Source organism: Dermacentor albipictus, chromosome 2 (assembly GCF_038994185.2).
Source record: "Dermacentor albipictus isolate Rhodes 1998 colony chromosome 2, USDA_Dalb.pri_finalv2, whole genome shotgun sequence".
In the NCBI taxonomy this organism is placed as follows: Eukaryota; Metazoa; Arthropoda; class Arachnida; order Ixodida; family Ixodidae; genus Dermacentor; species Dermacentor albipictus.
Genome location: NC_091822.1, coordinates 64,978,965 through 64,990,104, shown reverse-complemented (window position 1 = coordinate 64,990,104; position 11,140 = coordinate 64,978,965).

The following is an 11,140-nucleotide window of genomic DNA, read 5'->3' as shown; positions in this document are numbered from 1 at the left end:
GAGTTAGCACCACCAAGCTCTTAGAACTAGGCCTACACAATACCCTCGAAGAACTCGTGGAGGCGCAACAAGTGTCCCAACTTGAACGCCTATCCAAGACCCGCCCGGGCAGACACGTACTTGAAAATCTCGGCATCACGTACCACTCGCAACACGGCGTCAAAGTAGATATTCCAAGACCCATACGCGAGCAACTATACGTACCCCCGTTGCCGCAACATGCACCCCCAACACCACACAGGGAGGCGTAAAGCCAGGGCAAAACACATGACCAAAAGTTACTCTAACGACAAGGAAGCGGTCTTCACCGACGCAGCCCGCTATCGAGACAGGAAGAGTTTCGTGGCGGCAGTTACTAGCCACCGAGGCAACCACCTCACGAGCGTCACCGTGAACACGGCACATGCCGAAGCGGCAGAGGAAGCGGCCATAGCACTGGCCCTCACATAAACCAAAGCTCCATACGTGATCTGCGACTCGCAAACGGCAATTAGCAATTTTGCAAATGGGCGCATCTCGCAAGAGGCGTATCAGCTACTCCAGCGACATCCCATACACCAGGGAGAGGCCGACGTTAATAACCGAAGGCATTTGCTATGGATCCCGGCACACACTGGAATGAGCACCCCCAACGAAGCGGCTCACGGCGTTGCTCGAGGCCTGACTCACCGAGCAGCATCGGAGGAAGAGCCCCCGCGGGGTACTGCAAACGTCTGGGCATGGGAGGATCGCATGACCAGTTTTCACGACATCACGGCACCCTACCAATTACAAAGACGCATATACCCATTCCCTCACGCTAGGTTAGACACGACGCAAGCAGTACACTTCAGAAAATTACAAACAGACTCTTACAGAAACCCCAGACTCATGCACGCCATGTATCCAGACATGTACACTACAAACAGATGCACGTTGTGTGGCGAGGTTGCCACACTAAATCACACGTTATGGGAGTGTCGGGACCTAACAAACAAGTCGGGCAGTGCTGACCCCTCCGTCTCTTCCACCGCCAGCCTCCGGTCACGCTGGATGACCGCACTGCTCAGCTCTGACCTGAAAGCACAACTCTGGGCCGTCCAGCGAGCCGAGGAAGCCGCTTCGAGACAAGGTCTCGGAACCGCGTCCGCGGCGGGTGCCCAGACCCACTAAAAAGACGCCGGACTCAAATCTTGTTGATTTGAAATAAAAGTTTGCGCTCTCTTCTCGCCGCCTCGGCGCCCGAGCGTGATTCAGGCCTCGGCTTTCTTCAACCCAGGTGGCCATATTGTATCAAGAATGGAGGCTGTTGAGAGATGCGACAATGAAATTCGACAGGAGGTGGAGGACTATAACGACTGCAAAGTCGTTAAATATAAAAGACTGGCCAAAGAACATGCGATACGTGACATGCGTAGCGCTAGCCCTAACCGATTTCCCAAGCCGAGTGGAGCCAAGATCATCTGGCACGTTAACAGGGCCAGCAAGATGCCTAAACTGGCTATGGTAGATTACAAGATTGTGATCAGGCCAAGAGGAGGGCTGCAGCTATCCCAGCTAAGCCTACTGCAACTAAGAAAAACCATTTACGAGGCGGCCAGGATCGGTTACCATGAACGGGAGACGTATGCCATTTGCCCCGACAACTTGCACATCATTCTAGCCGTCAGTACTCCCAATCAGGACCATGAGGATAAGTATCAGTGCATCAAAGCAATCAAGTCCAACGGCAAGGAATATATAGTTGGGGCCTACGAAACGGCTTCGACGTTACAGCTAAAGGAGTCATCTGGGGTCTGCCTATCGAAGTTTCCCCGAGGGATATTACGGCAGCCAATAATGTTGAAATAACATGGGAAGGAATTAAGAGTACAACTGTCAAGGTACACAATGAATTAAGGCAAGGTTGTCCTCTATCACCGCTGCTGTTCGTGCTGTATATGATAAGTATGGAAAGAAGGCTACAAGGAAGCAATCTGGGGTATAATGTGTCATACGGATTAGGCGGAAACGTTGTTGAGCAAAGACTACCGGGTTTAATGTATGCAGACGATATTGCACTGTCAGTAGATAGCCAGGAAGATTTGCAAAGTCTAGTAAATTGCTGTGGAGCCGAAGGAGTCAGTCTAGGTTTCAGTTTTAGTACAGCTAAGTCTGGTGGGGTGTTTTTCAACGATACAACTGATCAGGAACTTAGAATACAGGGCCACGAGATACCCCAAGCGGCCGAATATAAATATCTCGGGGTATGGATAAACAAAGGGCAGAGGTACACGGAAAAGCACGAACAGTCTCTCATAGCAAAAGGGCGGAGAGATGCCGGGATAATGAAACATAGGGCATCGGGGGGGTACAACAGGTATCAGGTACTGAGAGGTATTTGGAAGGGAGTAATTGTGCCGGGACTAACTTTGGGGAGTGCGGTGCTGTGCTTAAGGACAGAAGTTCAGTCGAAACTAGAAGTAAATCAGAGACCTGTTGGACGATTAGCACTAGGTGCCCACGGGAAAACCCCAAACGAAGCAGTACAGGGGGATATGGGCTGGGCACCGTTCAAAGCATGGGAAGCTCAGAGTAAAATCCTATACGAAAAGCGCTTGAGGAAATTGGAGGATAACAGGTGGGCAGCTAAGGTATTAAATACCTATACAGAAGGAGCGTTCGCTCACAATGGCGAAAAAGAACAAGGAAGCTAACCAGTAAGTATGCTAAACACTAGGAAGAAGAAAGACAGGGCGTTGACCGACAGGTTAAAAGTGCGGAAGGCAAAATTTGGATAAATTCAATGGAAAAGAAGCATAGTGTTGAACTATATCAACACTGGAAACAGGAGATCAGGAAGGAAACGTTTTATGATAACTCAAGAGGGAGTGCCCTTTCTTTGAAGCTAGGTCAGGATGTCTTGGAACGCGGAGCTATAAAAAGAAATTGAACGAAGAGGAAGACACATGTACTGTGTGTGGTAAATCTGTCGAAACAATAAAACACCTCATAGTAATATGTGGTGGTATCCATCCTGATGTCGATGCGGGCACAGTCACGCTTCCTGAGGCCCTGGGGTTCAGAGATAACAATAGTCATGTAAATAAATATGCGGTGGAAATTTGCAAAAAGCGAATGGAGGATTGGTGGCTCAAAAGCAGAGAGGTTACATAAGGTTAAAAGTGTAGGAAGACTTATTTAAAGAAAATGGCGAATTTTAATAACTTACAACACAGTTAAATAAACATAAAAAGCTGAGCATGGTGGCAACTGCCATCACCCCGTTTCAAAGGGGACGCTCCTACCTTCCACCCATCCATTCATTGTTAGACCGCAAAATCCGACGGCAATCGCAACCAAACGACTGGAAAACCCAACAACTGCGATCGGGTTATTCGACGATTACAAGGTTCCCACGTACGTCAGTTATGGAGTAGTGCTCGCGAGATGCTCGTTACACAGGAAACAGGTGGACTTTTGCAGACAGTGGAATAGACTCCGACACAGAAGTGACCTGTGTACGAAGCCTAAGGATAAGCTATGTGCGGGATACGGCATGTCGAACCCGAATCAAGATCACACATGTCAGCCCAGGTGCCAGCGGTGTGGGAATGACCACCCTACGGCTGACAAAGCCTGTAAAGCCATGCTCAAGAAACCCTACATAGTCAAGCAACGACAATGGCTTCGCCAAGAGCAAGCAAATTAAACAGCAGGAACATCAGCAGTAGCAGCAGCTTCGCTTTGCAAATGTGCCTACCGAGCGAGGCAGATCCAGGTCCAGAGGCCGAACAACGCCTAAGACCAGATACCGATCCAGGTCCCGGGCACGATACAGGTCCCGGTCCAGGGGAAGACAGGCACACCCGGCTATGACGCGTAAGGAGAGCTCGTCAGCTACGGTTAAAGGCCGCGCCCTGGGCCACCCCAGGGGACTGAACATAATTCTAATAATACTAACGAAATGGATGAAATGAGGAAAGAGAATGCTCACTTAGAGAAATAATTGCACAGTTAACCAAACAGATTCAGGGGCTTAAGAGGGACAAAAATCAGACAAACAAATGTGATCTCTAAGCCCCGGGAGACTGGAGGCAATTCCAGAAAATAGAATGGAGGAGGATAACTCTCCACCTCCACCCAAGACAAATGCGATGAGGGACACAGCTACGACTCCAACTATGAACTTAAATCAGGCAATTTCCGACCTGCAATAAGCATTAAGGAACAGGCAGAGGCTACCAGCAATCTTCCGCTGGCAGTCTCAATGATCTTGACCAGGCTAGGCAAAACCGAGGCCAACATGGCTGACATTATTAGAAGTATAACAGAGGTTAAACCGAGAAGAACCCCATTGCCTCCGATCAACAACACTCCTGTGATCAGTTCGGCAGGGAATCTACAAAATTTACAATCAGCTGGGAATTTCCGGCCTTTTAACATTAAGAGCACCCTCCTTCCTTCCGCTACCTTCCACAGTAATCGCACCGTAAGATGGGAAAGCGTGAGAAAAGAGACCTTAGTATGTGGCAGTGAAATTGCTGGAGCTACGAAGCCAAAAAGGAGGTCCTGCAACAATACCTCAGAAACAAGGCTAAACCAGTTGTTGTGATTCTTCAGGAAACACATGAATTAGCAAGACAGCCGGGACGTCAAGTTACCGGGCCCCCGAACGGGAATACTAGAACATTAACTACGCTAGTAAGGAAAGGGCTCGTGGTGATTACTCACGACATCCAAATCTCGAATATTGAGCACGTGCTTATTTAGCTCCACCCCAGATGAAGTAAGTCCTCAATCATATTTATTCTAAATTTATATAGTAATCCAATCCTCAAAAGGCAGCGCTTCATAACTCTTTTTAGAAAGGCTGTGGTAATCGAAGGTACTAGTCCTCTAATGATAAGGGGAGACTTCAATGCCTCGCACGGTGCCTGGGGGTATGGTGATTATAGAATGAAGGGGGAAATGTTATGGCAAGACATTGAAGATACAGAGTTTACGTTGATAAATGAGCCCGACTAACCCGCAAGTATAGGGACCGGGCTCAACAGAGATACCACACGGCATCTTACAACTGTAAACAAGGAGGCAAAGGTCAAATCGAGAAACACCTTGGAAGACCTTGGCAGCGATCATATACTTATAGAAATCAACATTGAAGAAACCTAGATACCTAAAGTATGAGTTTCGTTAAATGGATCGATTAGAAAAAGTTTCGCAAAATAAGAGACGGTAGGAAGCTAGAGCCGATCGAAAACATAGAACAATGGGCTAGAGACCTCCTCAAAGACGTAAACGTAGCCACTCACGCTATGACACCGGACCAACCGGTACAGAGGATTGGCAGTCGTCTCGCATATATGTTGGAGGCGAAACAATCGTTACGCCATAGATGGCGTCAGTAAAAGTACAACAGGAGTCTAAGTAAGCGAATAGCTGATTTAAACAAAAGATTGAAGAGCATAGCAAGCACTTATGCAAGCAACAATGGGATGGGTTCTGCAATGCTATGGATGGACAAATTTTTGCTGGCCAGACGTGGCGTATACTAAAATATCTGCTACATCCAGACAATACCAATATAGATGCAAAACGTCGTTTGCGAAAGCTTCAGCACGGGCACAAAGAGAGGGAAGACGAACGCATCACCGAGGCAAGCGCTACATACCTTCCCCCATACTCAATCGTCGAGCATTGGTGGTATGAGGGAAAGCCTAACGATACCTTAGATGAAGACTTTACTGCGCAAGAGATTAGAGCAGTACTGCGAAAACTGAATACGACATGGGCCTCTGGGCCAGACGGGGTTACTAACAAGATGCTAAGAAACCTGGATGATCAAGCAATAGAGAATATCACTAAATAGATGAAAGAATGCTAGGCCAAGGGCGCTATACAACAACAGTAGAAGGAAGCCTAGATTATACTTATTCCCAAGCCTGGCAAGCCAATGAATATCGCAAATCTACGGCAGATATCTCACACCACTTACAGAGGAAAGCTTATGGAGCTGCATTCCTTATCAGAATCAACAATTACCTGGAAGATAACGAAATATATTCAAGCATTATGTTGAGATTTCGGGCTCGACTCTCTACTCAGGACGTCATGCTGCAAACAGGGCACGGCGGCATCGGAAACATGCGGACCGCTTAAAACCTATTTTTTTATTCTGCAGGTAAGAAGACATTCTGATAAATACTTTGGTTCCGATTACCGTTTTATTTTGATGCTGCCGTGCCTTCGGTTGTGTGCTAGGTTGAATGTTGCTTGAATGTTGCTTGATTGCTTCAAGGTGATATACAACGAAATCCGGGTCCAGAATTGACTCAAATCTCTAAATACCTTAAGAAAATTGCTTCAGATAATAAAGAAATTACGGAAACCGGTCTGGTAGACATTGAGAAGAAATCAGATACAATTACCGCTCTCGAAGAACGGGTAACATTGTTTCAAGAGCAGATTACCTACATGCAAAACGCAATTCAAGCACTTGAAGCTAAAATAGATGACTTGGAAAACCAGAGTAGACGCTGAAACGTGATAGTTTACGGACTTCCAGAAAAAGAAGCTGAAACAAACACAACACTTGAAACTGTGGAAAATACAGACATTTTCCAATATATCCTTGAACTTGACAGCATTCAAATTGAGCGTATACATAGACTAGGCAAGCTGCGACCTGACTAGATAGGGTCTGTCATCCTTAAGCTATTAGATTCAAGAAGTAAACATGCAAGACTGAAAAAACCGGGTTTAAACTAAAGGGCACTAATTCTTGCATAAGTGAAGAATTTTCGGAAAGAATTTGTGACATCAGAAAGAAATTGCGGGCTAATGCGAAATTAAACCGCAACAAAAAAGATAAGGTTTCATTTGGATTCGATAAATTATGTATCAACAACGTGCCTTATGTCTGGGACATGGTTTCAATGATGAAGTTCCACTGTGAAAAAAAACACAATATAGGCACGAACGACCCGATGACCAGACGCCACGCGCAGAAGCAAAGCAAAAGTTGAGATGTCAGGGTGATAACATGCGTCCTTCCAATTACTTTAAACATCTACATTTATCTCGTGAGGTTACCCGTAATTCCCGCAATACTACGAAACTTACGGGCTAGAACTTAAGAATCGTAAATATAAACGCACGAACCATTATAAATAAAAAGGATTCTATTGAGCCTATACTACTCGAATACGACTCACACATTACAGTATCCACTGAAACGTGGTTGCGAAGTGAACTAAGTTATGATTTAGTTTTTCCACCGAGCTACAGTGTCTTTCGCAAGGACGGTCAGAGCTAGGGTGAAGGTGTTGCTATTCTTGTCAAGCCTTCAATACAAGCGATTGTTTTAGCGGATGTGACTGAGATCGAGTATCTGTGGGTTAAAATAACTTGTTGGGATCACTGCTTTGTACTATATGCGTGCTATGGACCAGCAGACGTTGCACCTGAATATTTGCTAAAATTGCAAGAACATATGATACAGTTCCAGAATAAAAAATTTTTATAGGTGATTTTAACATACCACATGCTGATTGAGAGTTCGTTCAAGGAAGCCGCAAATCAAACATAAATGCTAACTCCGTGTTTAACATCATGCTCACTCATGACCTATTTCAAGTGGTCAGGCAGCTTACCTGCGTACAAGGTTCGTCTGGCACAATATTGGACCTAGTATTTATAAGCCGTGATTTTTATGAACGTACGGCTTTAATTGAAAAGGGTATCTCGGATCATCCTCTTCTAAGTGTAACTATTCCTCTAATCAACTATGTCATTCCCAAACGCACAACCTTACGAAGCTTCAAAGATGACTCAAGGTCTTGAGGGGCCTCCATTGTAGAATACATTGAAAGTTGTTACACTGACTTTATTGAAAAAGTGGGAGATGTTGATGCGATATGGGACCGACTTACTAAAAGGTGCCATCACTGCATAAACACTTTCCTGCCGACCAAACCTAAGGTTTCTAAAAGCACACCTTGGATTACGGGTAATGTAATCCATTTAACGCGCAAATTCAAACGACTGAACCAGAGTAATCCTCGATCCGCTGTTATTTATGAACTTGAAATAAATTTGATGCGCGCTTAACACGAATCAAAGGATTTTTACTTCAAAACAACCTTACCAAACTTTTTTAAAAGACGATCCTACTAAGTTCTGGAACTTCCCAAGCAACTGCAAGAGGCAGGTAGCACAGATCTTTGTTAATGGAAAAACAGTTGCAGATGTAAAAATCTTTGCAGAACACTTTAACAACTTTTTTCATAGCGTCTTTGCTAAGATAAGTCTTACTACGCCTCATCAAAGGCTGTTTCAACCAACTGACGTTGACTCATATCGTACTATCGTGTAGAATCAATGATGTCGAACTTGAAGACAAAATCATTTTATGATCCAGACAACATACCTAATGTATTTCCTCGCGGTTATGCAAAGATTACCGCTCATTTTGTCATTGTGCTGTTTCGCTGTCTACTGTTAACTGCAATATTACCTAGTGATTGAAAGAGAGCTCGTGTTGTTCCCATCTTTGAGAAAGGCAGCCCTATAGTCTTAGAAAACTACTGTCCTAGCTCATTAGCATCCCCTATTTCTAAAATGCTTGAAGATGTAATAGCTAAACGCATTGCGGAATTTCTTGAACAAAACTTCATACTAACTTTCAGCATGGATTTAGAAAAAGTTATTCAACCGTAACTCAATTAGTCACAGTGGTCCATTCATTTGCAGAATTCCAGAAACTTTGGATAAGAATGGTCAAATGGACGTCATATTCCTTGATTTTAGCAAGGCATTTGACAAAGTTATTCATCAATATCTAATTTCGAAACTTAGGGACTATAATCTGCCAGATGTATTCATTGCATGGATTGAAGGCTACTTGACAGATGGTGCCCAGTTTGTTCTTGTAGATGGGAACAATTAGAGCTTTCTTCCTGTAACACCAGGCGTGTCCCAGGGCAGTGTTCTGGGGCCATTGCTGTTTTTTACATTATATAAATTGCATTGCCAACGTACTCCTAACAGGAACTCAAATCACACTGTTCGCGGATGATTGTGTGCTTTTTTCTTCAAGGTGCTTGTACTAATGATTAACATAATTTGAATTTATTTTTTAATAACATATTAAACTGGTGTGATGAACACAGTATGCCTCTAAACCCACAAAAACTGTTTATCTTTGCGTAACTCGTACAAAAAACACCTCTTGATTTTACGTATAACCTTGGCTCAACATCAGTACAACAGGTAACCAACTACAAATATATAGGCGTAACAATAACTATTGACTTGTCTTGGAACCCGCACATACACAACATATGTTCGGCCGCCTTCAATAAATTGTGTTTTCTAAAATATAAGTTTAGAAATGCGCCTTCTAACATTAAACTAAGTTACATTATATATGTTACAGTATATAATGACTAAACTAGAATGCTCTTGTATTGTATGGAACCCTTTCACTAAAGCTAACATAAAAAAACTTGAAGCTGTACAAAGAAAGGCTGTTAGGTTTGTTTATTCTAAATTTAAAATTACAGACTCACCCTCTCAACTCATGGCTGCTGACAACATTGAAAAACTTGAACTACGCCGAAAAATAACCACCGCAACCTTCTTTACCTGCTTCTTAATCATGAGTTAGCCCTTGACCCACATCCATATTTATCCTCTACCCGCCAGACATACACGGCATCATCACGCCTATTCTCTAACGCCGCATTTTGCTAAAACTGATGCTTTTCAATTTTCCCGCGTACTGTATTAGAATGGTACCATCTAACTGATCTTAGCAATTTTCTGTGACCTAGAACCTTGATAGGTACTTTTAATTGGCGTTATGTTATGATATTGCTTCATATTTTTCCCATGGTACGTACTGTTTATGTGTAATATATACAGTTAATTGGTGCTATGTTCCATTTTGCGTAATCTTTTCCTATGTTTTCTTCTATGTTCGTGCTTTTATCCTGCCTCTTGTACCTGTCCTGCCTGGACAGGTTCTTGATCGGCAGCATGAAATAAACAAAATAACTAAATAAATAAAGCAGCAAGCACTAGGCAGTAAAGCGAGGTCGACCATACCTATATTAGGGTTGGATCTCAAGAAAGCATTTGACAAAGCAGCACATTCGGCCATAGTCACTCAGGTCAGCAACCTAAACCTAGGAGAGAGGGCGTACAATTATATCTGAGACTTCCTAAGGAGTAGGAAGGCTACCCCAACCATGGGGTAACTCAAATCTGAGGTGAGGGACATGGGCAGTTCGGGTGCGCCCCAGGGCTCCGTTAATATTGTCCACGCTTTTTAACCTCATTGTGATAGGATTGTCGAAAAGCTCGAGGACATCAACGGAGTCAATCACTCCTTAAACCCGTGTCACACGGGCGTTTGGAAGGCCTTCCAACCGATAGTCAGTTGACTCAAAGGTCAAGTTCGAGCTGCCACACGGGCCGTTTCGAAGGCCGCCGAGTCAATGGTCTATCGAGTCAACGGAGCACCTTACAACTCTATCGAAATCTCTATGGCCTTTGAGCAACGGAAGCGGAAACAGTGCGAACATGCCTTCTCGTTCACATTGTGCTCGTACTCACGGTTAGAAAGAACAAATCAAACCAAATGCTCTTAAAATACTATATATGATTGTTATTCATTATTCAATAAACTGTTTTTGCCACTTGACATGTGCGAACACACACCAGAATGGCAGCCGCATCGAACGGCGTAAACGTTGCCGCAGTTTCGCTACTCAACAACTTTAAAACTCAACATATATGAATGGCAATGTATAAACAAATTTTTTTTAATGTATAAACAAATATAAAAGAAATTATAGTGCTTCTAAATGATTTTAATGTTCTTTAACTTTTCGTGACATGAAAACGAAAATAAATATCCGCAGCGCCACACAATTTTGCGAGAAACGCCTGAACCACTCAACGTCCTTTAAAGAATGCAGTGTAGCAGCGTGACAACTCCTTTGAGTCGATAGAGTTGTGGCGTTTCAAAGGCCGTTGACTGGAAGGCCTTCCAAATGTGCCCGTGTGACACAGGTATTATACGTGGATGATATTACCGTATGAACGTCGCAAGGCCATGATGGAGAGATAGAACAGAAATTACCGGAAGCGGTCGATAAAGCGGAGGAGTACCTTA